The sequence below is a fragment of the Phodopus roborovskii genome, unplaced genomic scaffold (assembly GCF_943737965.1).
Source record: "Phodopus roborovskii unplaced genomic scaffold, PHOROB, whole genome shotgun sequence".
In the NCBI taxonomy this organism is placed as follows: domain Eukaryota; kingdom Metazoa; phylum Chordata; class Mammalia; order Rodentia; family Cricetidae; genus Phodopus; species Phodopus roborovskii.
The window spans coordinates 50,357-78,055 of record NW_026127074.1 but is presented as its reverse complement, the minus strand read 5'-3'; the positions used below and the strand labels follow the sequence as shown (position 1 = coordinate 78,055).

Genomic DNA, 27,699 nt, shown 5'->3' with positions numbered 1-27,699 from the left:
GCCTCATTGCTGATAACCCCTTTACCTTCAGATAGCCAGCTCGATGTTGTCCAAGAAACGCAGAGTGTCTGGACCGGACACGGAGGTGGATTCTTACTCGTCTCCTACACCCCCTGGGTCAACCAAAGTGAGTATCTGACTTTACAGGCTTTCAGGATGGAAACAATAGGTGGAGGGTGGTAAAGTACCTCATATTTTTTTCACATGGCCAGCCCCCATTACCCTTATCTCTCCTGGAACTCCGTGTTGATTTTTAGGGAACGTCAGAAGACAAGGACATGGACATCGATGAAAGCCTCTACTCTCGTCAGCTGTGAGTAGTATCCTAGGGCAGGAGATGCAGAGTGGAAGGAGACAGGGTGGGTCAGGCCCTAACGTGGAGTTCTTTGCCGACAGGTATGTACTAGGTCATGAGGCAATGAAGCACCTCCAGAATTCCAGTGTACTGATATCAGGCCTGCGAGGTCTGGGTGTGGAAATTGCCAAGAATATCATCCTTGGTGGGGTCAAGGCTGTCACTCTCCATGACCAGGGCACTGCCCAGTGGGCTGATCTTTCTTCCCAGGTATCTCGTTTTGGCTTCTCCTTGTCTAGGACCCAGCTTGTGCACTGCCTGTGTTTTCAGCACTGTCATCCTCCATCCTTTCTGTAGTTCTACCTGCGTGAGGAAGATATTGGCAAAAACCGAGCTGAGATATCCCAAGCTCGCCTTGCGGAACTCAACAGTTACGTGCCTGTGCATACCTACACTGGAGCCCTAGTCGAGGACTTCCTGAGTGGTTTTCAGGTATCCCCAATCTTCCTGCCTTTTTCTTTCAGCTTTGTTGTCATTTGGGCGGCCTCGGTGTGTCAGACTTTGTGCTGGGAAACTAGGAGGTGAAGGCAGTAGTTAGAGCTCCCCAGAGGGGCAGATTCGCTTGTACAAGGGCTCTGAAACAAAGCACCTGCACGTGTAATTCTCAAGCCTTGCACAAGCAGGTGTAATGAGAGGAAACTCAGGCTGACTGGGTTGTCAACTGTCGCTGTGTATACCCTGGCTGTAGGTAAATTAACTTAGCCAGCTCAGACCTCGTACGTGCAGCACTACTATTATATTTGTTGTGTTTGGGAGTGTTTTTTAAAAAGCTTTTCTCTGTCCCTTGAGTGTGTCACCCTTGAGACTTGTGTGTTCACATGGAGAAGGCTGAGCCCGACAAGCGTGGGTGTTGTTTTCTTCCCCCTTCTCCTTCAACCTTGTCAGCTTTTATGTTTCATTCTCTCCCTCCACCCCAAGCCTGAGCCTGTTGGTCTTTACAGGTGGTGGTTCTTACCAATACTGCTTTAGAATATCAGCTGCAGGTGGGTGAGTTCTGTCATAGCCGTGGAATCAAGCTGGTGGTGGCAGACACTCGGGGCCTAGTTGGGTGAGTTCTTGCCTCTTCCTTGTCTGACTTCCACTGGATGTGGGCGGGCGGGGTGTCTTCCCAAGCCTTCAGGTCCTCCTCCACCAAACACATCTGCATTAAGCTTTTGCTTTGTTTTGCTTTGCTTTGCTTTTCCTGTGCGGTATGAGCATCATCTGATCTGCTCCAGTACCTTGAGAGCTGGAAGGCCCTGTGCTTAGTCCAAAGCTCCTCTCCTGTTGCCTCCCTCCCTAGACAACTGTTCTGTGATTTTGGAGAGGAAATGATTCTCACTGATTCAAATGGGGAACAGCCACTCAGTGCCATGGTTTCCATGATCACCAAGGTAAAAGGACGCCAGCCCCATAGGTTCTAATGCGGAACTGGGTGGTAATTGTCCTTTCTTTTCTCTCTGCTTTTCCTATTTTCTGCACGCCTTCCGTTTTCTCTCCCCTCTCCTCCCTTTCTTTCTTTTCTTGACGTTTCCTTTTCCTGTCCCTCTCATTTCATCATTCTTTCCGCACCCCAGCCCCTCCCACCCAGCCCTCCCCCCCTTCAACCCCCCACCCCCACCCCCTCCTGACTGTTGAACTAGGGGCCTGTCACTAAAACAGTTGAGTAGCCTGCCACCCAGGTAATACTGTTAGCCACTAGTTGACCTTACTTGCTGTCAGCATGCCCTAGCCTGCAAATCCTGCTTGCTGTTTGCTTTGTTTTTGTTGTTTTGTTTGTGTTTTTGTTTGAGACATTCTCAGTAATGTAGCTGAGGCTAGCCTTGACTAGAGGGTGACCTTGCTGCCTTTGCGTCCTTAGAGTTGTGACTAGGAGCATGCTGCTTAACTCTTACTTTTCTTTCCGAATCAGGAGAGTCCGGGGGTCGTCACCTGCTTGGAGGAATCCCATCACGGATTTGAGAGTGGTGACTTTGTCTGTTTCACAGAAGTTCAGGGCATGAGTGAACTCAATGGCATCGGTCCCATAGAGATCAAAGTTCTGGGTATGGCAAGCCCAGGGAAGGAGGTTGAGAAGTGGTAGTACAGAACAAAGGGAAAAGTGGCTCTCTGTGATATGGGCTGTCTCCGAAGCCAGGAGATCCACTGTAGAGCTTGCCAGGTACACTGGGCTTATCTCAGACTCAGCATTGACTTACCTCTGCCTGCCCCCAGAGTGCTGCGATTGAAGCCATGTGCCACCTGGTGAAACACTGCCTTTAACTTGTGCCACCCCGCCACAGCCCTCCCCCATTGTTGCACTGCTGTTTGTCAGACAGCCCAATCATTCTTGGGTTTACTCCCTTTTGATTTTCTGGGATGTAGCTTAGGCAAATCCTTCCTAGTACATAAGGCCGGTAAACTAGGTTCTGATACACTAGGGCCTGGAAGGATGGCTCAGTTGTCAAAGAGTGCTTGTTCTATACTCCTCATGACAGGATTTGGATTTAGACACAGCCTTGTAAAATGCTGTTTCATGGTAGGACACGGCAGTACCTATGGTACTGTAGGGAAACCCTAGCACCGGGGAGGTGGGAGGGGCAGATGATCCTGATGGGGTCACCTCAGCCATCCTACCTGCTTCTCTGAGAAAGTAACTGGAGGTCATAAGGTGGTGATGGAGTTGAGGAGAATCACCTACAGTTCTTTAAAACGGCTAGGGTATGCAGTTGGCCAATAGAGTGGATCCCCACAAAGGCGTGAAACTAACACAGCTCCTGTGAAGATAATGTCCCTTAAATTAAGAAAAGTAGGAGAGGCCTGTGACCTCAAATTGTGTCTATGTGTGACTTTCTGTGTCTATGTCTCTGTGTGTCTCTCTGGGGCTGTGTGGTTGTGTATGTGGTGTCTCTGGTATGTGTTTGTATACGTGTGTCAGTGTGCGTGTGCTTACCTATGTGTGTGTGTGTGTGTGTGTGTGGTGTCGAAGTGTGTGTTTCTGTCTGTAAGCTACGGTAGTGTGTATGTGTGTGACTTTCGATGTCTATGTCTCTGTGTGTGTCTGTCTGGGGCTGTGTGGTTGTGTCTGTGTGGTGTGTGTCTGTATATGTGTGTCAGTGTATGTTTGTGTGCTTACCTATTTCTGTGTGTGTGTGTTGGGATGCCTTGGTACAGACACATGGAGCTTCCATTGTAGTTTATGTATCTAAACCAGAATCCTGTCTTCTGGGAAAGCAGGGAGCTCTTGGAATCATTGAGTCAAATTGTTGGTCAGAAGGGGAATACTGTTCCCTCCCATGTTTTTTTTTCCCCTCTGTGTTGCAACAGAAACAAGATGTGTCAGCACCCAGAGTCTGAGGCCAGAGAAGTGAGATTGAGATCACTCTGCTTGCTTTGGGGAGCTGCCTTTGAACTCTGAATCCTCCTGAGTTGACTTCTGGCATTCTGGGATGAGAGTTGTATACTCCAATGCCTTTGGTGGGCGTGGTTTTTGCTTGGCATTGTTGTTGCCCTGGTTTTCCCCCCAATCCTTCCCTATCCCTCCCCCACTCCTCTGAGTAAAGCTTGCTGTATAAAACATACAACTAAGGTGTTAGGCCTGTAGTGTCAGGTTTTTGTGCTTTGGATTAGTTGGTGCATTGATCTTTGGAGAGTGGCTGAGGCACTGCATGGGCTGGCAGTCTTCTCCATCTTTTTCATCTTTCAGGTCCCTGCACCTTTAGCATCTGTGACACATCTGGTTTCTCTGACTACATCCACGGAGGCATTGTCAGTCAAGTGAAAGTATCTCAGAAGATCAGCTTTGTGAGTAGGTGGGGAAGGGTTGTGGGTAGATGAACTCATGTTTTGGGGACTCCTAGGTGGTTCACATCTGGTCTTGATGATCCATTTTCCACAGAAACCACTACTCGCCTCCTTGACAGAACCAGATTTTGTGGTAGCAGATTTTGCTAAGTGTCGTCACCCTGCTCAGCTGCACATTGGTTTCCAGGCCCTGCATCATTTCTCTACTGAACATGGCAGGCTTCCTCGGCCCCATAATGAGGTAAATGTGTAGAAAGCCAGCCAGACACCGTGGTGTGTAGTGCCTAGTCTCCCTGCAGTAGGGTATGATAGATACTCTCTTGGTTCCTTGTATCCAACCAGGAGGATGCAGCAGAAATGGTGACCTTAGCACAAGCTGTGAACGCTCGAGCATCGCCAACAGTTCAGCAGGATTGCTTGGACATAGACCTCATCCGGAAGCTGGCACATGTGGCTGCTGGGGATCTGGCACCCGTGAATGCCTTCATTGGTGGTTTGGCTGCCCTGGAGGTCATGAAGGTCAGCAGGAGTGGGAAGGTGCTGTGCCTTGCTGAAACCATCTCTGCCCCTTAGTTGCAGTGGCTGCTGACAAGGCTCTTTTCCCAGGCTTGTTCTGGGAAGTTCATGCCCGTTAAGCAGTGGCTGTACTTTGATGCCCTTGAATGTCTCCCTGAGCACAAAGTGGCTTTCATGGAAGATAAGTGCCTGCCGGTAGGTCAGTGGGAACAGTGGGACTTTGGGAACGTCTTGAGGGGAGCCTCTGTCTAACCTGCCTTTGTTCTCGTAAATCTAGCGCCAGAACCGTTATGATGGGCAAGTGGCTGTATTTGGATCTGACTTCCAAGAGAAGCTTGGCAAGCAGAAGTACTTCCTGGTGATTGACACTAATGGATTCTCTCTCCCTCTCTCTGTTTCTGTCTCTCTTACTGTTGTTCCCTCTCTGACACTCTCAAACCCCCCCCGTCTCTCTCCCTATCCCCACGCACTCTCTCCCCCTCTCTCCCACATCCTTTTGAGGAGGGAGGGGTCTTTTGGTTTTGGTATCCTGGTCACATCACCATGTTGAGGATATGCCTGTGCATCTCTGTTTTTCCTTTGTTTCCTCCTCCCTCAGTCACCCATAGGATTTTCCAGCCCTGTGACTTTGTGGTGTTACGTGGTGTTACGTGTGCTTTCACGTGGGCACTCACTGTTACTGATTAGACTGTGTGCCTACTTCCAGGTAGGTGCGGGTGCCATCGGCTGTGAGCTGCTCAAGAACTTTGCCATGATTGGCCTTGGCTGTGGGGGAAGATGGAGAAATCACAGTTACAGACATGGACACCATTGATAAATCAAATCTGAACCGACAGTTTCTCTTCCGACCCTGGGATGTCACAGTGAGTACCATGGGGTGGCTTTCTCTTTGCTTTGGTACTAACCTAATGACCTTTATGTTTCAGCTTTCTGTGTCCTACATTCGTTCCTACATTTCAGTCATTCAGGTGTGAGATCAGTAGACGTTATTACCTGTCACATTGTTTCATTGGCCTGGTTTTCCCTCTTAGCAATCTCAAGATTGATGCCTGTTTATTTCAGATGTGACCTTGCGAGATGGGGTAATACAAGCATACCTGGGAATTGTCTAAAGGTCGGTGTTCCCTTGACTCGCTGCTCATAATGCGCTTCTCCCTAGCTTCATTTTACACTGTGCATTCTAGACCCTGGATTTAGAAAACAGAAGGTAACAAAAGAAATGTTCCTGGCCCCATGTAATGGGTGTAGTGCAGCAACAAGAGAAATGTTCCTGTCCTTCTCTAATACGGTACAAGGGAGCAGTTTCCTGAAGCCTCTTGATGTCCTCTTCCTGTAACACGTGTACCGACTCTGCAAACCCAGTAATATCTTAAATGATCTTAGATACTATTTGTCTTTCCTTACCCAGATTGCTCCATCAGTGGAAAGGAGAAATTTCTTCCATACTTGTGGGATGCCTTTCCTAGTTCTGTGAAGGAATTTTCCAGAGATGATTGGGTTGTGATGACATACATACGTATGTAAATGATAAGGTCAGACAGGGCAGGCTTTGTGGCACTTGCCTCTAGGTAGACTTCCATCATGGGGAGACCGATACCTCTGAGGTTATGACCAGCCTGGACCACAGGACAAACACAGTAAGCAAAAGCTAGCCTGGCATGGCACAGGTACCGAATGTACAGCAAAATAGAACTTAAAAAATAATAACCTCAGGAGATGAATAATGTTCTATGTTTGTAGATCCCCTTCATAGTCTTTAAAGTAATAGAAAACGGATTTAGGACTTTAGGAATGCCATGGACATAAAACTACATCTGTTGTCAGGTAGTATGTACACGAATTTTACAAATACACAGATTTGTAAAAATCTGATGTGGTGTGACTCCTCAGGGAAATTGTGTGTTAGAAACATTATTCATGATAAATGCTTCCTGTTTATCTTGACATCCTGTGCTAAATGGACTCTTGCTTTAAATAGTCTACTTGAAGTTCTAACATGGTGCCCAAAGCTCGTCGTTTGAAGAATGTTCTTAGCACATGTTTGACTACTGTTGTAGTGAGTGAGTACTTGGATGGGGACTATGGTTAATATTAGAATGTCAAATGTGTAAGAGAAGTAACAATTGGGAATGTCAGAGGGGGCTGGTTTTCAGGGCTTATGAAGACTCCCCCCCCCCCAGGGAAATTGGCATTCCAGGAATGAAAGGGGTATGTGGACGAACACGTAACCACGCAAAAAAGTAGTGGAAGCCTGAAAGAGGTATGAATGGGGCTGTGTGATGTTAAAGAATAGAGAGTCCAGGCAGATGAGGTCACAATCGGTTTATACCGTAAATGAAGTGGGACCAGAGGAGGATTTTGAGCAGTGGTATGTGACTCAGACTTTCAAAGAACCTTCTTGTCTGTGGTTTTAGTTAGGTTATTCTGGATGTAGTTAACTGAAAAACCAGTAGGTGTTAGGCCATTCTGACCCCTTGTTTCTTCTTTCAGTTTTTCTTTCTACTCACCTTTAGAATTTGAATGTGCTTACACACTAAAATATAAACACCACCAGCAACATACCCACGTACACACACACACACTCACTCACTCACTCACTCACTTATGATCTAAGAAAATACCAACTTCAGGAGACTCAAAATAGCCTGTATCCAAATTTCTTTTATAATTCTTAAAGCACAAGAAAACAGAGACTCACTCCTGTGGATAATAGGAATACTTAGTGCTGTCATAAAAGAGCATTCTTTGGTCCCTAACCTCCTTTACAGTATCCCCCCTCCCCCCACAGGTGGTATTTACATAATTGGAGCCTGCTTCTCATTGAGCCTTGTTTTGCTCTTCATGAGATAGATGTCTCCCCAGATCTCTCGATGGAGTTGTTGTGTGTCAGTGCACGGGAAACAGCTGTGTTCTCCATATTTCTACACAGAAATTAAAATCTGAGACTGCTGCTGCTGCGGTGCGTAACATAAATCCACACATCAGGGTGTTGAGCCACCAGAATCGAGTGGGCCCAGAGACAGAACACATCTACGATGATGACTTCTTCCAGAACCTGGATGGTGTGGCCAATGCTCTGGACAATTTGGATGCTCGTAAGTATGGAGTCAAGTGAAGACAAGAGGTAGGGGTGTGTGTGTGTGTGTGTGTGAGTGAGCACACATGTGCTTGTGTGTTTTATGATGTTCTTGTGTTCCTGTGTTTACTCTAACATTCCTGCTGCTCACCTGCCAATCCCCCCCCCCCATCCGTCTCCCTGAAGGTTTATACATGGACCGCCGTTGTGTGTACTACCATAAGCCTCTGCTGGAGTCAGGCACAGTGGGCACCAAGGGCAACGTGCAGGTGGTTGTTCCCTTCTTGACAGAATCCTACAGCTCTAGCCAGGACCCACCTGAGAAATCCATCCCCATCTGCACACTGAAGAACTTCCCCAATGCCATTGAGCACACACTGCAGGTGATCAACCTTGGGAGGAATGGGAGGCAGAAGGGTTGGTTAGTCAACAGGTCACCAAGCCTCTGCCCTTCCCAGCCTCCAAATTCCCGTTTGCTCTGTGCTGTGTGCTGTGTGCTGTGTGGTGTGTCCAGAACACGTGCCTTGACTATACCAACACCCAGAGTACCTACCAGCGACTCCTTTCTTCTGAAAAGAACTTCACATTCGCTCACATCTTGAGTGTGCTGTCAGAGTGTCTGAGACCTTACGAATGTCCACCCTGTTGTAACTAGCAGACATGGTTCTTTTGAGGTCCTTGTTCACTTCTGGTAACAACACTCACAAGATTGCACAAGTTCAAACCAGCAAAACCCCAGCACAAAGTAGGGGAAGCCCTCACACAGCCCGCACCACCACCAAACGCACCCCCCAGTCAAGATAGGATACCTGCTCATAAAGGGAAAATGTGTTGTCTAGACTTGAATGTTATGGTGTATACCGACCACATTCTAGGGAAGGTCTCTGTGCCTAGGAGGAGATGGCTGAATGGACATGCTGTTTTTCTTGGATACTTTTGGTATTTCTTGTCTTGCTAATGGGCTTTGCTTCTTCCTCTCTTTGTTATGACTTCACATTTATTGTGCTTTCTTGAGAGAGGGGTGGGGAGTAGAGGGACAGGAGAGAGAGAGAGAGAGAGAGAACATGAGTTAAGTGGGTAGGGAGTTCAGGAGTTTCTGGGAGGTGTTGGCACAGGACAAAAATATTGTGTGAAAAGGATACAATTGAAGAGCCTTGAGCTTTTTTTATTTTAGAAGGCGTTAAGGGAGCATCATTAAACCTGTGTCTGAACAGTGAGAATGATCTATGTAAACAGTGCTTGCAAAAAAGAAAAAAAGAAGAAGCAGCTAATATCGTCTACTGATTTCATTTTCACCTGTAATAATGAGTGCATTTTTGGCTTGATTAAATCCTACTCAGATATGTTAAGCAGCTAGCTGGTTTGTCAGTGTGGCTTCTGCCTGTACAATCAAGTATATAATTTCTGATGTCCTTGGAAGGAAACTTGACCTAAAGCCTAGTCCTGCTTGTGTTCTTTCAATTCAAGGAGAAACCTGTTTTGATTTCTCTTGGTTCATAGGTTTGTAGTGTAGTCTATTAAGGACTTGCTAAGGAGTTGGAGATCAGGAGGAAATCCATTGTGGAGAGCTTCAACCGTATTGCGGTGCCGTATTCTTTGCTACAGGTTATGGAATTGTTCTCCGAGTCTGCACAGCAGGCAGAGAGGCACAAAAGGTTTCAGAATGTGTTCGGTGCATTTTTTAGGAGACTCTCTGTTCTGTAGATGAGATTCCTCATGTGAAAAAAAAATGTGCATTGAAGTCGTGCATAGTAGTGAAGTAATATCTACCAGAGATTTTGTAAAGCATTTAGTTCTGGATACGGTTTTGTCATATACATCGCAGGACTTTAGCACTGGGTCTGCAGTTGGCTCTGTCCTCAGTAATGCGGTAGGTGTATGCTCATCCACTTTGATGAGTGCAGCTACTACAGTTACATGAGAGGCTGTAAACTGAGATGGGTACAGGGGTGTTTATTCCTTTGCTGTGGGTCATAAGACTAGGTAGGTAGTATGTGTGACAGTTAGAATTCAGAACCTGAATGCACTAGTTAGAATTCAGAACCTGAATGTACTCTCCACCCAGAGCAAGCTCTACTATCTGGTAGCCTCACGGATATGTACAGAACCTTTGTTGACTGGCATTTGTTTACTCTTGTCTGTAGTGGGCTCGGGATGAGTTTGACGGGCTCTTCAAGAAGTCAGCACAAAGCGTTAACCAGTACCTCACGTAAGTAACAGACACTGCCTTGCCAGCCAAGTAAGGCATCCTGCCTTGTGTCCCTCAGGCAAGTGGATGAGCTGTTTGATGAGTTAATGGTTGCTGAGGGAGGTGGTCAGGGCTGACTTTTCCATGGAGAAAGGAGGCTTGTCCAGAAACCTTATTTCCAGGCCTCTGAAATAATCCAGCTCTATGTGTTGGACAGAGATCCCAAGTTCATGGAGCGCACACTGCAGCTGTCTGGCACCCAGACTTTGGAAGTACTGGCGGCTGTACAGCGTACCCTAGTCTTGCAGAGGCCAAACACTTGGGCTGACTGTGTGACTTGGGCCTACCGGCACTGGCACACCCAGTATTCTGACAACATCCAGCAGTTGCTGCACAACTTCCCTCCAGACCAGGTATCACAGATGTGATGGGTCCATTTGGCCAAAGGGGCTTCCTGGAAATTGGATGGTTACTGACCCGTGGAGAGCTGCTTGCAAGCGTCCTACAAGTACTTTATGCGCACCCATTTGTGTTTCCCTTCTTGCCGTCCCACAAGGAAGGGGCTTAGGTTCCTTTCTGCCTGCACTTGTTGTGGGCTGAGGCAGGTCAGATTGCTCAGGAGGGTTGTGGTGACAAGTGAGACATTTATGGTTAAGCATACAGCAAGCTGTGGGTTCAAGTCCAGGAGCCTTTGATAGTGGGTCTTGTTGGGTGTAATGCCTTGATACGCCATATCGGTGAAATCAGTGCAATAATGGTGAGTGGTAGTTTAAGAAGAATTAATGTGCACAAATTCATATTGCATGAGTTTAGTACCTCATATAAATCAATAAGTTTAACTCGCTCTGTGTGTGTGTGTGTGTGTGTGTGTGTGTGTGTGTGTGTGTGTGTGTGTCACTCAAAGGGTGGTGAGCATATGCTTCTCGGCCCAAGGATTGCTGGAGAGTTCCTTCTCTCCCAGCCCTGTCCTTAACTTTGCATTCTCTTAGCTGACAAGCTCTGGTGCACTCTTCTGGTCGGGGCCAAAGCGCTGCCCACACCCGCTCACCTTTGACACAAACAATGTAAGTGTCCTTGGGGTCTCCTAGGTGGGTGCCTGGGGAGTGGGTCTCTACCCCTCCCCAGTAAGGTTGCTGAGCTCGCTTTTCTTTGCCCTGCCTTTCCTTCAGCCCTTGCATCTGGACTACGTGATGGCCGCTGCCAACCTGTTCGCCCAGACATATGGGCTAGGAGGGTCCCAGGACCGCGCTGCTGCTCCAAACTCCTGCAGACTCTGCAGGTCCCCAGGTTGGCTCCCAAGTCTGGTGTCAGGATCCATGTTTCAGAGCAGGAACTGAAGAGCACCAGTGCCACATTTGGTGAGAATGCTTTGCCATGAGTTCAGGGATCCCATTTGTCTCCTCTCCCCCTTAGCCTCCCCTCTGGTGTTTGCCACAGGTCGTGCCTTTTACTGTATTTCTGAGATTTACCTAGGCTGCCTTCTTTTGCATCTGTGCTTAAGGATGGATGCTTGAAGCGAATTTCTGTATCTCATTTCTTTGCACTATAGGTTAATGGAAATGTTCCATTCCTTCTCTTGTGTGGTATCTTCACAGAATTCTACTTCTTGTTTCTGTTGATTGGCTTTCATACACCAAGACTGTGATTTCTCCCTGCCCTCTGGTGTCTTGATACCTTTGCTGCTTTGTCTGGTGACAGGTCTCCTCTGTTTTCCCACTGGGGCATGTGTCTCAGACTTTCCTCTGTGCCAGTGCCCTCTGTGTGTCTGCTAGAGACACATCTGGCTTTTGCACTCCCATCTCCTCCTCCTCTGATATCTCTGAAAAGACTCTTCTCTTGTGCAAGTCTCCCACCGATACAGTTCTCGATTTCCCTTCCATAGTGTTTGTCTCTCGGCGTTCCTTTCTGTATATACTATTTGCCAGAGATTTCCTCTTCAGAATCCTCTCATTCTTAATAGCAGTATGTGTGCTTCTCTCCCCTATACCATTGCTTGTCATTTCATTCTGTGAACTTTGGTGAATCCCTTTCCCCCCCAGATCCATTGTCTTCATCTTACCCTGTTGAACAACTATGCCTGTTGAACAACTTCTCCTGGCCTCCACCCCCTCACTGGCCCTGAAAACCTTTGTCTGCTTTTTGTTTCTTTTGTTTGACCACCAGCTGTACCCTATTCGTTGAGCCATAGAGGTTGAGTAACTATGCCTGATTTTTCTAGAGCAAATCTGTCTTACTCAGTGTCATGGCTATGCATTGATAGACATCTGTAATTTCCTCTCTTTTGACCTTAGTAGTGTCTAGGTGTGTTCATCTGTTGAAGGATAATTTCTTTGCTTGTGTCCTTTATCTCTTATAGATATGCTACCTCCTTTCGTGTGTTTGTGTGTGTGTGTGTGTGTGTGTGTGTGTGTGTGTGTGTGCACTGCGTGCGTTCGTGCGTGTGCGTGCGTGTGTGCGTGTGTGTTCATCTTTGTTACTGGGGTTCTCCAAGTCTTCCTGGACTTGTTTGTATTTTTTAACCCCATGTATGTGTGTCCTTTTCAGGGGACAAGAGAAGTGTTTTCTCTTGTCTCTTCTGGTCTTCCCTCACAACTTCCGGCATGCCTCTCCTTTTCAAACACCTAAGTGAACACCACCCTTCCACTCCTGATTTCACCTTGGGCAAGTGCTACGGGTTCACCAGATTCAATGGTGTTCCTTCACTTTTCAGAGTACAGCCACCTGGAGGAACTCAAGACTTCACTTCCTCCTCAAGACAAACTCGTTGGATTCAAGATGTACCCCATTGAGTTTGAGAAGGTATTTGGTGGGTTTCACAGGATGGTTAGTGTGATGGGCACAGAGGCCTTTGTCAATGCTGGGGGCCTAGAGTGGCGTCCATCTGTTTCATGGAGAAGTTTCTTTGATGAAGGGTGAGAACTACATCTGTGGGTATTTTAGAATCAATCCCCAGAGTGCAGTTAGGAATGAGGCTGGTGAGGTAAAGAGGTACTAGCAGCTTCTTTAAGATGGCTTAGGGGCCCAGTACTTGGCTTGATTTCCACAAACCACCAATGGTTCCTTTCAGTATGTTCAGTGGATACATCTCCAAACAACTGCCCCACCTAAGACTCAGGAAGGGGAGGGGGCGGGTGAAAGGAATATAAGATCCAGAGGATAAAGATAACTGCTGCTTTGAGAGCCTGTCACCTTGACGTGACAGTATACACTAGGGCTTCCTAAACAAGACCCGAACGGAGATGGCACCAAGAGACATTTTCCTGTTCAAAACAACTTTTACATTTAAATATATTTTGATCATATTCTTCCCCTTGCAGTTCATCAACCCCTCCTTCCCCACCCAGCTTTTAAGTTCATCCTCAAAAAGCAAAAATGCAGTACGACAACAAAACCCCCAAAACAACAAACCCCACCAAACTGCAAGGAATTAAAAGCACTCACACACACGCTACCTGTTTAGTCCATTATGTGCTGTTCAACTCCTCCTGAACATTATACCTGCCTTGAAGTAGTTGTTAACACTCGGTTGGAGAAAACTGATTTTCCCTCTCTGGGAAGGTACAAATATCTGTTCACTTCATTGCCTTTACCTAATGACATTACTCTTGTACATCATTTATTTTAAGTGTGTGTGCGTGTGCGTGTGTGTGTGTGTGTACATGTGTACTAATAGCAGAATAATATTAAACAAAAACTGTCCAGCAGAAGGCAAATTTAGCTCATGAGAAGGGACATGAGTCAGAGACCCACCCACATGTTTGCACATTCATGAATTCCATCAAAAACACTGATGTGGAAACCATAAGAACTTTGCTTGTGTTGACTTAGAGGGCCTTGTTTGTTTTGATTCGCCAACGCCTCTGACGCTTGCACTCTTTCTGCCTCCTCTCCCTCAAGGTGCCCTGAGCTCTGAGAAGTGGAACTTCATGGGTCCATCCCATTTAGGGATAAGTGTTCCAAGGTCTCCCACCCTTTGCATAATGTCTGGCCGTGGGTGGGTGTCTATAACCCATCTGTCACAGAGGGAAGCGTCTCTGATGCTGGTTGAATAAGACGCTGATCCATGTCGATTAGGGGTCATGATTTCCTTCTTTGCTTTTAGACCAGTATGTGCTTTCACACTGGGTCCCTAGCTAGTCTCAGGTTCTTGATCAGACAGCCAAGCATGGTCTGGTATGGGTTCCATCTCATGGTGTAGGCCTTACAATCAAATCAGTTACCAGTTGGTTACTCCCGCAAACTTTGTCCCACAGTTTCCCTACAGTATATTGCAGACAGGACGCAATTGTAGATAAACTGGTTAGCTTGGTGTTTATCTTCTCTGGAGAGAGTGCAAATAACACACACACACACAGAATGAGAGAGAGAGAGAGGAAAGAGAGAGGTACACACATGTATATATGAACATCCACATATGAATGTGTAGGTGTGTAGATGTGAGTATGAGTTTTAGGTTTTTATATACCCTTTTTACATCACCTTACTTTGAGCTGTCTCCCCATAGTCTCCCTTCATTTTTCTTATATGGAGAATCACATTTATTAATTTTTGTATATAGAACATTCCTGCACTTCTGGAATAGAGCCTACCTGATCATGGTGGATGGTCTTTTTGAAGTGTTCTTGGTTTAGGTTTGCAGTTTTATTGAGTATATTTGCATGGTTGTTAAGTATTTTTCATTCACATTCAAAAGGGGACTTGGTCTTTCTTTGGCATGTATGTGGTCTGGTTAGCAGGGTAGCTGCGGTCTCACAGGTGAGTTCTGCAGTAGAGCTCTGTATCTACTCTTTTAAATAGTTTTTCAGGTATTGGCATTCAGTATCCTTTGAATGCCTGATAGAATTACATGCTAAAATTATCTGAACCTGGCCTTTCTTTGGTTGGGAGACTTTCATGACTTCTCTCCCACTGTAGATTATAATTTTTTTTAACTAGATTGTCTGTTCTTGTTTTAACTTTGGTAAGTTAAGTGTGAAGAAAATTATCCTTTTGCTTAGGTTTTCCAATTAGGTGGACCACACATGTTCCTAAAAGCGTGTTTTTAAGCCAGGAAGTGGTGGTGCATGCTTTTATTCCCAGCACTTGGAAGGCAGGGCCAGGATGAGCTCAGTGAGTTCGATGCCGTCCTGGTCTACAAAGCAAGTTCCACGACAGCCAGGCTTACACAGAGAAACCTTGTCTGGAAAGAGCAAAAAGTAAAATTAAAAAGGAGAAAGAAAGAAAAGTATGTTCTTTCTTAAGATGCTTTGAATTTCCTGCCTGTTGTCTTCTTTTCATCCTTTATCTTTTTTGTGAAAAGTTTGTTAATATGAACTGACTTTATTAAAGAACGTACTGTTGTTTCATTGTGTTGTTTGTTTGGTTTTTTTTTTTTTTCTGTTTTATTGATTCCAGTCCCAGTTTTATTTCTTGCTGTCTACTCCTGTTGGGTGTGACTCCCTCATTTTTTTTCTAGAGCTTTTGTGTGTGCTGTTAAGTTGCTAATAGGAGATTTCTGGGTTCTCATCCATAGGCCTTTAGTGCCTACTAACTTTGCTCTTTGTACCACCCTCAGTGTGCCCTTGAAATTGGCTACATTGTGTATCCATGACCATTCAGTTCTAGGAAGTGTTTCATTTCTAATTTCTGTCTAGACCCTTTTTTCATTCCGGTAGAGAGTTGTTCATTTTCCATGAGTTTGTAAGTTTTCTATTGTTGACCTCCAGCTTTAAACTGGTGTGATTTCATGTTTGGTACCTGTTGGGATTTTTGTGTTGATCATGTAACATGATCAGTTTTTTACACACCATGGGGTGCTGATAAGAAGGTGTGGTCTTTTATGTTTGGGAGAGATGTTTTATATATTTATTTAATGTTTATAAGTATATATATTTTAGACCCCTTTGTTTTGTTTATAAACACAGCGCCTCCATTTTTCTCTTTGTTGTTTTCCTGGATGACTTGTCTGTTGTTGAATCTGGGATACAGAAGTCTCCCACTATCTGTTTGTATGGATCAGTGTGTGCTCTCAGCTGTAGTAGTGGTAGTGTTTCTTATGAAGTTGGGTGCCAGTGTATTTGGGGCATAGACATTTAGGCTTGAAATGTCCTCTTGTTTGGCTCCTTTTTCCTTTGATGCAAACATAGTGTCCTTCCATCTCTTCTATTAGTTTAGTGTGAAGTCTGTTTTGTCAGACATTAACATAGCTACACTAGCTTGTTTCACGGTTCCATGTGCTTGGAATATCTATCTACATCTTAATACCTTGAGGGGATGTGTAAACTTCCCGGGCATTTCTTGCATGGAAGGGAGAGGTGGATTCTGTTTTCACGTCCCAAAGTCCATTGTTAGCGTGTGTGTGTGTCTTCTATTTAAGTATGTTAGACTACGTATTGAGCAATATCAATGACCAGTAAAATTTTGTCTTGGTGGTGGTGGCGGCAGAGGGAGGTATTGGTGATAGAGGTGGGTAGTAACGGTGGGTGGTGGTGGTAGGTGATGGGGTGTGTCTGTACCTGTGTGTGCGTGTGTGTGTGTGTGCATGTGCCTGCATGCATGCATGCTTTCATGTGAGCAGGCACCACCGGTGCCTCTCTCCTTCCCTTCTATGATTTTCTGATCTCGGGATGTTCACTCCCTGCGTTTTCATGGTTGTGGTTAAACTGTTTAGGTCGCAGTTGTCCTGTCACTTTTTGCAGGGCTGCATTTCTGGATAGCTGTTGCTTAAATATGTTTTCCATAGGGAGTATCTTATTTTCTCCATCTATGGTAAATGAAACTTTTTCTGGGTACATTAATCTGGGCTGGCATGTGTAGTCTCTTACAAGTATATATAGTCTGTCATCTGTCCATCCCTTGTGAATTTTAAGTTGTTCTCTGAGAAGGTGATTGCAATTCCATTATTCTGCTTCGTCACTTGGCCTTTATCCCTTGCAGCTTTTTAACATCCTTTCTCAGTTCTTCATATTTAGTGTTTTATGTGGTGTGAGGACTCTGGTTTTTCTGGTCCAGTCTTTTTGGTATTTGTTGTGTGTTGTCGTACCTTTATAGGCATCTCCTTTAGGATAGAACAATGTTGTCCTATTGTTTTGTTGGAAACACTTTCTGCGCCTTTGACCTCTGATTTTTCCACCACCTCTATCCTATTATTCTTAGGTGTCCCTGATTTCCTGGATACCTCAGGGCAGGTGTGGATTTTTAGAGTTAGCGTAGTCTTTGACAGAAAGTTTCCATGTCTTCTATGTTATCTTCAACCCCTGAGATTCTCTCTTGCGTCTCCTGTGCTCTGTTAGTGAAACTTCCCTCTGTTGTTCCTCTTCAGGGTCCCAGATTTTTCATCTCCAGATTTCCCTCAGTTTGGGTTTTCTCTATTGATTATTTCTCCTTTGGGTCCTTGCCTGTTTTGTTCATTTCCTTCCACGATCTGTTTGTGTTTCCAGAGGTTACTTTAAGAGATATTTACTAATTTTATCTTGAAGGTCCGCTGTCGTATCTGTCAAGGCTGCTTTATGGTATTTTACTTGTGTTTCAGCCGTGTTGGGACCGCTGTGTTTGGGTTGCTGGGCTCTTGTGGAGACATAGTGCCGTTGCTGTTGTTGATAATGTTTTATGACCATCTTGGTATCTGTTGGTGGGGAGGTTGTAATTCTAGGTGCTGAAACCTGCTCTTGTCCTTGTTGGGATGAGCAATTACTTCCTAGGTGTCTGTTCTCGCTCTGCTATTTAGGAGGGTATGGTGGCTGCACATTGCTTGTAGGAAAATCCTCTGGGGTACTGACAAGTGTGGGGACTGGGTAAATAGTGTTGCTTGCTGTTGGGACCTGAGACCTAGGAATTGGAGTAGGTTTGGGATGGTGGGAGGGCTTCTCAAAAAGGAGGGAAGTTAGGTGTTTCACCAGAATCTCATTGTTTATTACCTTTGTTAGGGGGCTGGGGATGAGAAAGGGGCACTGACCTTGGAACAGCTGACTTGGAAGGGATGATGTGGAAGTAGCTTACCTGGTTCCCTGCTGGGCAGGGCATGCCTGTGGGTTCCTAGGGAGTGCCTCCTGAATTGCAGGGTTGAACAAAGCAACTAGTAGGTTGGAGACTATGGAGGGAAGATCTGTGGAATCTTAACAGAGATGAAGTGGCAGGAGAGGGTGCCACATGTGATCTGCTGCAGAACTAGGAATGAGACTGGCAGATTTGGTTCGGTAGAGCTGAGGGAGATTGGGGGTTTGGACTTGGAAGAATTCAGAGAGAGATGAGGATGTGGTTTAAGTTACACCACATGTTTTCCAGACCAGAGTGTCCTGCATTATCCAGGGAATCCTGAAGTACAGGGCTGAGATAAGCACAAGACAGAGACAGTGGGGTGGAGGATTAGGGGGAGGGGAGAGAGAGAGAAAGAGAGTAAGCATGGGAGGGAGGGTGGGAGAGGGAGAGAGAGAAAGGAAAACAAGTGACAAGTGTAGGTGTGTTAAGAGGAAAAGCTCTGTGGGATCCACAAGAGATGAGGTCTGGGGTGGGGAGCCTGCTTCACCCATTCTGCTGTGAAGATGATAGTGGGCGACTGGACTCCCACGAGGAAGAGAATGAAAGGGGAAGGTCTACAGTACTATACCTGGTTCGCAGCAGGGCAGGAGTGGCCTGGGAGTTCTCAGGGAGTTGCCTAATAGGAAGGGAGGTGTCTCATGGAATCCAGCCCAGGGACAAAAAGTAGAGGCAAAGAAGGGAGAAGTATTCCTCCCGAGTCTTCTAATTGCTTATTGTGTACAAAGTTGTCAGCCCTGCAGTCATGGATCACATGTAATGATCACAGACTTAGCAAGCTCTGTTTATATATTTAGGGGTATTATTTAAAAGTAACCTGGAAGGAGCCATGCTTTTTCAAGAGAAGAAGCAGGGCTTAGAGGATTTGGGAGTGATTTGAATGAGGAAAGGAGAGAGAGAAATGGCATAATTACATTTGGCTTATTAAAAAAGCAGTTTCATGATAATTACAAAAAGGCCCTTAGGCCTTCAGTACATCATGTAGTCACCGGGGTTCTGGGGAGACATTTGTGTCCTGCATAGACGTTCACCTTAGTTCTCTACTGAAAACAAGGATGATGACAGCAACTTCCACATGGATTTCATCGTGGCAGCATCCAACCTGCGGGCAGAAAACTACGGCATTTCCCCGGCAGACCGGCATAAGGTCAAAGGAGTTTTACCTACCGTTGACCCTTGCCCAGGGTGTTTTCCTTTGGGTCTTTGGTAGGCCCCTAACACCTCTTACTCAGTAATCCTTGTTTTCACTGTCTTACAGAGCAAGCTGATTGCAGGGAAGATCATCCCAACCATTGCAACCACCACAGCAGCTGTAGTCGGGCTTGTGTGTTTGGAGCTGTACAAGGTGGTTCAGGGACACCAACAACTGGAGTCTTACAAAAACAGTTTTATCAACTTGGCTTTGCCTTTCTTTAGCTTTTCTGCACCCCTGGCTCCAACCTGTCACCAGGTATGGTGCCAAAAAGTATAGGTAATGTTGGTGTTGCCGTTTAGAAGAGCTGGCAGCATGGGTTCATTGTGAGTCCTGTCTGTCTTCACTAAATCAAACATTTAATGCTGAGGTTGGGGGAAGGAGACAGCTGGGTCTTTGTGGTGGGTGTCCTTTTCGTTGCAAACATTCCAGCTGCTGACTGACTGATCATGCTCAGTTCAGGCCACAGGAGTGTTGTTGACAAAAGGGCTGTGGTTAATACGTGCTAAGAAGAACATTTGGGGTGGGGGTAGCCCCTCTCTTAGCACTTGTCTTGTCCTCCAGTACTATGATCAGGAGTGGACATTGTGGGATCGCTTTGACGTACAGGCACTACAACCTGGCGGCAAGGAGATGACCCTCAAGCAGTTTCTAGACTACTTTAAGGTAGGGAACTTTCCTCCTGGAACTCCCTGTGTGTGGGGAGTTGTTCATTTGCTTTAGCACTGTCCATCTCACAGTCACCACCCGCTTCCGTCTGAACCCCTGCAGACAAAGCACAGGCTGGAGATCACCATGCTGTCCCACGGTGTGTCCATGCTCTATTCCTTCTTTATGCCACCCCCCAAGCTCAAGGAACGGTTGGATCAGCCGTGAGTTAGCCTCTCTGGGCTGGTGGGAGTGGGAAGCCTCCTGGGGGATTCTCGGCATCCCACTGAGTGTGCTACTCACACAGTTCACTTTCTTTCGCTGTAATGTGCCTCCTCCCTTCCCTTCATATTTGCTGTCTTCCCTCTTAACTCTGTGTTCCCTGGCTTCAGGATGACAGGGATTGTGAGCCGTGTGTCAAAGCGAAACCTGGGCCATCATGTGAGGACCCTTGTGTTTGAGCTGTGCTGCAACAACGAGAGTGGAGAGGACGTCGATGTTCCCTATGTACGATACATCATCCGCTGACCTCTTACTGACTCTTGTCTTTCAGTTCTGTTAGCCTGTGTCAGAACCCTGCTAAGGTGTGAAGACACCTGAGTCCAGACTTGCTTGTTTCTAGAATTTTTCATACTGCTTTTCACATGGTTTGGCACTGGAATTCACAGTAATAAAATTTTCAGTCTATAAGCAGTGTGTCTTCCTCTCCTGTCAAGGGTGGGAATGCTGTAATCCCGGTGAGGAAGTGGAAGCCTTAATCTAAGATGAGTAGGTTACAGGGACAAAAAGTCCAGCAGCGCAGAAGCAGCATGCACGGTTTCCAGTATTCAAATACAATACCGAAGATGAAACGTCCACTCCTGTCATACACTTGTGTTATGCCGACTTTCCCATTGTTGTGTCTGCTTAGGGAGAAGTCACTGTGGTGGCTGCCTGTCCACAGTGAGGTCAGCCCTTTCTTTCTCCAGCCTCGCATCTGTCATAGTGATGTTCAGACGAAGCACAGACCCCAGTTCCGGCTGCTGTGGGTTGGGATCCTCTGTCTTACCTTCATCCTGTCCCTTGATTGTTTGTCCCCTGCCAATTGCTCATCTGAAATAAGGGGATGAAAGGTGGTTATTAGGGATAAAGCCTGAAAGTTGATTGCTACTTCACGTGTGTAGTATTATTGAGTATGTATCTACCTGCCTGTGTTTTTTTTGGATTTGCTATTTGCGCTAATCTACCTCTTTCAGTTGGGACAGCTCTTTACATTTAGGAGAATTGTCAGGTCTCGGATGCCCTCCCTGTAACACCCATTCACGCCCCTGAACCCGGGCACATAACCTTTTTGCTGCTTGAGTCAGAACTGTATTTGCGTGCATTTTGACATTAATCTCTCTGTGACTTGAGGGTTTCTTGAGTTGAAAAATGTTTGATGCTTTGCTAGTCGCCACTTTTGTGAAAAGTGTTCATTCCTGAGACGACGTGATTTCAGGTACCTTGTTTCCTCATGTGTATATTGCATTCCTGTTTCTTCTGCAGTGCCGGCGTCCTGTGTCTGAATGACTGTTGTCTGTATTTGACTTGGAACGTGCTATGAAGAGTTACATTGATTGAAAGACAGCATTGCGCAGTATAGTTATGTGGTTGGCAGGTGTAGCCTCTTGGAGCATCTTTTCTAAGCCCTTGGAGGTCTGAAGTAATTCTGGAGAAAATACCTTTGTGAATAAGTCAAGGGTCACTTTTCCTCTGACAGCGTTGAATACTCTTTGTCCAGTAGTGTCTGCATTTTTCATTTTTAATTAAAATGTCTCCCTATGATACATTTTGGTCTTTTCCACCCCCACCCCCACCCCTCCGAAACTCTTCCTCAGCCCGTAACTTCTCAAACAGTTACTGCCTTGTGAGATAATAGTATTTTTTTTCATTTCCTTACCCCTTCCATTGCCTCCCCCTTAATATTCCAATAAATTCCTCCTTGCCCTTTGAAGTTCATGGCTGCTTTTCCTCCCATTAAATTCTATTATATACACACACGCGTGTGTATCTACATTTATTTCCTAAAAAGGAAGTGCTTGCTCACTGTAATGTCATTTGCATGTATGTCTCCTGGGCTGCACCATTTAGTATTGGATAAACAAATCGGTGTGCTTCTCCCTGGGGTGGTCCGTCTCCCCCATTCCCAAGGGGCATGTAGATCCTCTAGGGCTAAGGACTCTTCCAGTCCACATTAGTGTGGTTGTTATTCCTGTTCATCCTTGTTGCGCTCATGTTTAGGCACTCTGATTGGTAAGCTTTTGCCATTCCAAGCAGGACACATTGTCACAGCAGACCTCTGTCTCTTGGGAATCTTTCTTCCCCCCTCTTTTGTAGTGGTTTTGAGCCTAGGTACAGGATTTGTGTTTGTAGTTACGTCCATTGGCCCCAGGCTTCACAACTGTTTGCATTCTGATTGGGTGTCCTTTTTAGTAAGGTCTCTTAACCTGTTGCAGCGGGCTTTCTGTGATCAACTTCTCTGTGGGTTTAGGGATTATGCTGTAGGCATTATTCGGGTTTGGAAAAGTGGTGGCTGAACATTCCTCTCAGAGATCTGTGACTTCCTTAGATCTTGGTCTCATTAGCTAGGTTTCCGGACCTGGCGTTTTAAACCTAATGGGACCAGAAGGAACTTTTTGGTCATGTCTATTTTGACTTCCAAATGTCTTCTGTATTTCCATGTGCACACATTTCCCTGGATTTGGGGAGTTTGGGGATATGATTCCACTGAACATGTTTGTTTCTTCTCCTGTGCTTGTTATCTCCTGGTTCTAGTACTTGGATAATTTTGTTAAATTAGAAACAATCTTATTTTACCTGTCAATCCCAGTTCCTTCTCTGTCCCATCCTCCCATGTCCCCCAATGACCCATTCTCTTTCTGCTTCCATGGGCGACCCAGAGAAAACTCTCTGATCTTAGACACAAGGGAGAGGGTCTAGGCCCTGCCCCAAATGATGTACCACATGGAATCTTAAATGTTCTTTCATTGTATCCCAGAGTTGTTGAAAGTTGTGGTAATACTTGCTGTTTTTTCCATTTGGTATCTTCAGCCCATCTCCACTCCCTGATAATTCATTTCTTTCTGGTTGATTTAGCTGACTGATGATGCTTGCCCTGAGTGTTTGACTTCTTGACCTGTTCTTCTATTCTATGGTTTCCTTCTTTCTCCTTTGTTTTCTTTTCCTCCAGGAGCTGAACTTTTATGGGATTCTTGAATGGTTTTCTACTCGGCTTTTCTTTCTTGTTATTTTGTTGGGTTTTTTTTTATATATATATATATATATACATTTTTACTGTGCAGATCTGTTTTGGCGAATCGTCTGTGTGTCATGGATCATTTTAGAAAGTAACTTTAACTCTTTGTCGTTTCAAACATTTCGTTATGATTAAGTTGACTAATGAAGTCTTTCAGACTTTTAGAGGAGTCATCTTGTATGTCTAGTCACATATATGTGTTTTTTAAGTTATAAGATGAATACAACTGTCCTCTGAGTATCCTACTTTTGTATCGCTGCACTGGGGGCTGTTGTAAGCTTTTCTTCAAGTCACTGTACACAGAAGAACCAGGACTGAGGATAGGTGCAACAAAAGAAAACAGGCCAGATACTTCATTATACCACACAAACATGACCTATACCCTCAGTACTGTAGCAAAGAAAGGAACTAGTGTGCAAGGATAATAGGCTAGGAATTTCAGAATTATTAAGCCAAGATTATAATAGCAAAACAATAAGCAATATTAATGCAATAACAGAGAACTAGAGAGGAACTAAAGTAAAACACACACACACACACACACACACTAAGGGATGGGATTGAGACAAACCTTAATTCTAACACTGGGTGGCAGAGGCAGGGAGATCTCTGAGTTCACTGGTCTACATAGTTCTAGAACTCCCAGTGCAACATAGAGAAACTGTTGTCTTAAGAACAAAGAAAAATACACAGAGCATTAGTTATTACTAAAAAAATAAAATAAAGGAAACACTGGTTGTCAGGATGCCTCAGCTAAAACAGCATGAGAGGAAACTGTTGTTGCAGACAACCTACAAGAAAACACGCGCAGACACAAACACGCACACAGGAACGTACACATGCAAGTGTGGACGCACACACCAGGGTCTTCTCTCCCTGACCCCATATTGGACACAAAGCACTTTTTTCACCACGGCGGGATCCTTTAATACCCTGGGAAGAGAAGTTAAAAGTGTCTAATTTCTGACTGGGGCTGCAAACAGCAGCAGAAGAGCTTGCAGATCTTATTTGTAAGAAAAGAAACAAGGTCTGTGTTAGAATGGGCTAGGACGTTTGGTGTATTTTCATTGGGGATGTTAATTAGGGGAGCCAAAGAGGGCCTGTGATTGTTGAAGGAAAATACTTTGACTTGGTAGTCAGCTCAGGAGGAGAATGTGGCCAACTCTAGGAAGAGTTGGTAGCTAGGAATGTAATCTAAATGATTTAACCAGGCAGAGGAATTGGGGATAGAGGGTCCAGCAGAAAGTCAAGGCCCTGCCTGCCAGAGCCCCAAGCTCCAGTGGGCTCCCTTCATTCCCATCTGTTTGGTTTATGTCTGAGTACTGGGGTTTGGGGAAGTGGCTGCTGTTCCCTCTGGCTGCCTCCAGTTAACATTGGAGCATTGCTGTTAGGGACCGGAGGAAGCTGAGTTGTTGGTCAAGGCCTGGAAGCAGAGGTTGTGTCTGTCAATGACCAGGTTGTATGGGAACATCTGAAGCTAGGGAAGTCTGTGAGGCTGGGTCAGGATGTCAGGAATTAGATTCCCTGGGAAAAGCTGAGGCTGGCTCTGGGTTGCTGAAGCAGTCTCATGATTTGAAATCAGTTGTGCAGATAGAAGAGGGACAGGGGTGAAGTTTAGCATTTTAGGGAGAAAATTTATTCTTTCTTTCTTTCTTTCATCTTGGATGTGCATGAGAAATAGTTTCTTATTGCTAGGGCTTGGGAAGAGGAGTCCCAAGACCAGGGAAAGAGGGAGAAACCCCAACCTAAGGAATAGGCAGTAAGAAGGAAAGCTCAGTGTGTTGGTTGATGGAAATGTGTTTGGAGTTCTGGAGAAGAGCTAACCACATGCTGGAGTGGGCTATTGTCCCCACAGAACCTAGGTTTGATGGCTACTTGCCTTTGTCTTGCCACTTCCCTACAAGTGTATGCTTTTTTAAGGTGTCCTCCTATGATCCGCAACTAATCATCTTTTGAGTTACTCTTCAACTAGTTGCCCCATTGTATGGATTGTATATGGTCCAAAACTTAGTTTTCATACAAAACACACAACACAAAGGCTAACAAGCGGGAAATGGCCGTGAAGGGGGAAACACAATAAATAGGAAAAATGGCTAGGGCTGTGGCTTTTTTCCTAAACTGTTTCCACACCAGTGTGAGACTAGTTCAGATCTCTAGGATCCACAAATGCCAGCTTCCTGATTCCAGCACCTGGATGTTGGATATGGGGCACCTTGGGGACAAGCTGGATAGCTGAGCACTCTGAGTCTGCCAGGTCCATGTGGAACACCCTGTCCCACGTTAAAAGTGAATCTTAAGTGATGAAAATACCCAGTGTCAGTCTTGTGGAGTTTTCCCTCGAGCACGTTTACAGTGCTTTACTTTGTTTACCTTGGTTTCAAATTTAGAATTTTACTTTCTCCAAAATTGTGATCGGAAGTTTTGTTGGGTGTAATAGTCTGAACCGGCACCGCTGGTCTCCTAACAGTCTGAAGCATCTGAAGCACATCTGTCTGGCTTTTAGGATCTCCATTGAGAGATCTGGTGTAACCCTAATAGACCTGCCTTTAAGTGTTATTTGCTGTTTTCTCCTGGCAGGTTGTACTATTCTTCTAAAAAAACATCATGTTTTCCATATCCCTTAATATGATTAAATGTTTTAAGAATTTACAGGTGAAAAGCATATTATCCCAAGAACACACATACATTGATGTCCAAGCACTTTGGTAATTTTTTCAGTTAGTTCTCTGGCCCATAGACTGCACCCACTACCTGCAAAAAAACAAACAAACAAACAAAAAACAACAACAACAACAACAAAAACAATCACTTTATCTCAAAAGTTAATCTGATTTAAAAAAAAAATCTTAAAAGATTTATAAGTCTGGAATCCAGTTGCAGAGAGGGAGGACTAAATAGCAAAGGGGTCAAGACCAGGCTACAGAAGCCCACAGAAATAGTTGACCTGAACAAGGGGGAGCTCATGGATTCCAGTCTGAAAGCTGGGAAACAACCAGCATAGCACCAACCCAGACACCCAGAAAATGGGTACTGGGCAGTCTACGTGGCCTCTGGTAGCGGGTTAGTATTTATCCCTGGTGTAGGAATGGACTTTGGGAGCCCATTCCACATAGAAGCCTCAGCCTAGACACATGTGGGAGGGCCAGGCCGTGCTCCAAATAATATGACAGACTTGAAGATTCACCATGGAAGGCCTCACCCTCCTTGGGGAGCACAATGGTAATGGGATGGGGGTTGATGGGAAAACTGGGGTGGATGGGAGTGCCCAGAACCTGGAATTGACATGTAAAGCAAGCTTTTTCAAAGTTAAATTAGACAAAATTATCAAAAGAAGTCATAAGTCTAAGGTTTTCTATATGAAAAACAGTCATCTCTACTTTAAATCCTCAGGATGCATACCCAATCAGCAACACTTTTCTTTATCATTATCATTATTAAATCTTATAAGGAGATGAGGGAAGAAATAGGTACAAGGAATTAATCATAGCCTTTAGTCACCTAACCATCTATCACGGAAAAGAAGGATCAGGATAAACAAATAGGCCGAATAGATGTTTATTCAGGGAGAAATAACTTACAACCTAGACAGATGAACACCAGGAAATTCAACCCGATCCTCTCCTGTCCGAGTCAGGCCAGAAAGAGACCACCTTTCCTGGCCCCCTCCGACCTCCTTCCACAGGTCACTCCGCCCATGGCTCCACCCCCAATGGGCGTGGCCAGTTCCACAGAACTATCTCCCTACAACCATCCTAGTTAGAATTGGTGCATTAGCCAACTTGGCCTAACTGTGATTGTTACTGTCCTTGACCAAAATGAGTCTTTCAATTCACTATTAAAATGGTGCCTTTAAATTGTTTCCAAGATTTTTTTTTTTTACCTAGCAGCTATTAACGAAGTAATGACTTAACCTATCCTTTAGTCATTACTTAAGCTTTGTTTCAGCTGTGCACAGATGGATGCTGGCTGAAAGAGTGTAAAAGCATGGTATATGACTGCTTCGTGCTAGCACCCTTGGGTGTGGGCTCAGATTAAGATTCCCTTCCTTTCAGGTGAATGAAGGAGAGAGGCTGGTGGTTCCCTCTTTCCAAAGTGCTGCTTCTCATCTTCTCATGACCCCTGGAAACATGCATGGCTTCCATCAGAGATAAAATCAAACAAACAAACAAACAAACAAACACTCCTTTAAAGGTAACTAGCTATCTTTATTTAATTTTATATTCTACATTATTAAAGTTGAGGGCACATTTTTGTTCAAAATGAAGCAAAAGAAAGCTCCCTGTCACAATTGAGGAGATTTAAAGTTCGTTTTTGTGGAATACACAACAAGAACAAGGATATTGGTATCTACAACATAGTTTTACCCTTCCTATTTTCTGTTTTCTGGCCATCAGGTCTTCTCACTGCTGTGGGATTATGAGCTCCAGAGTGTTCTGTGGGCCTTTCTCACTGGGGTCCTGTATGCCTGTCCCATCTGAGCCAGGGGAAAAGTGTAAACCTTGTTAGGAATAGATGGACACAGGGACCATTTACGATGGTGGGTGACTGCACTTGTAGTCTGTGCTGTGGCTGCAGTACACTGACCCAAGGCCTACATTGGGCAAGGCCTGCCTTGGTAACATACAGTCAGCCCTGGGGTGCACTGCATGGGTCCCCTTGACCACTTTGAACCTGT

General features: G+C 45.3%; 1 pseudogene; it reads left to right on the top strand.

Annotated features, from left to right (window-relative positions):
- Positions 1 to 35: 35 nt before the first annotated feature.
- Positions 36 to 20,322, top strand: LOC127214801 (ubiquitin-like modifier-activating enzyme 1 Y; annotated as a pseudogene).
- Positions 20,323 to 27,699: the final 7,377 nt, after the last annotated feature.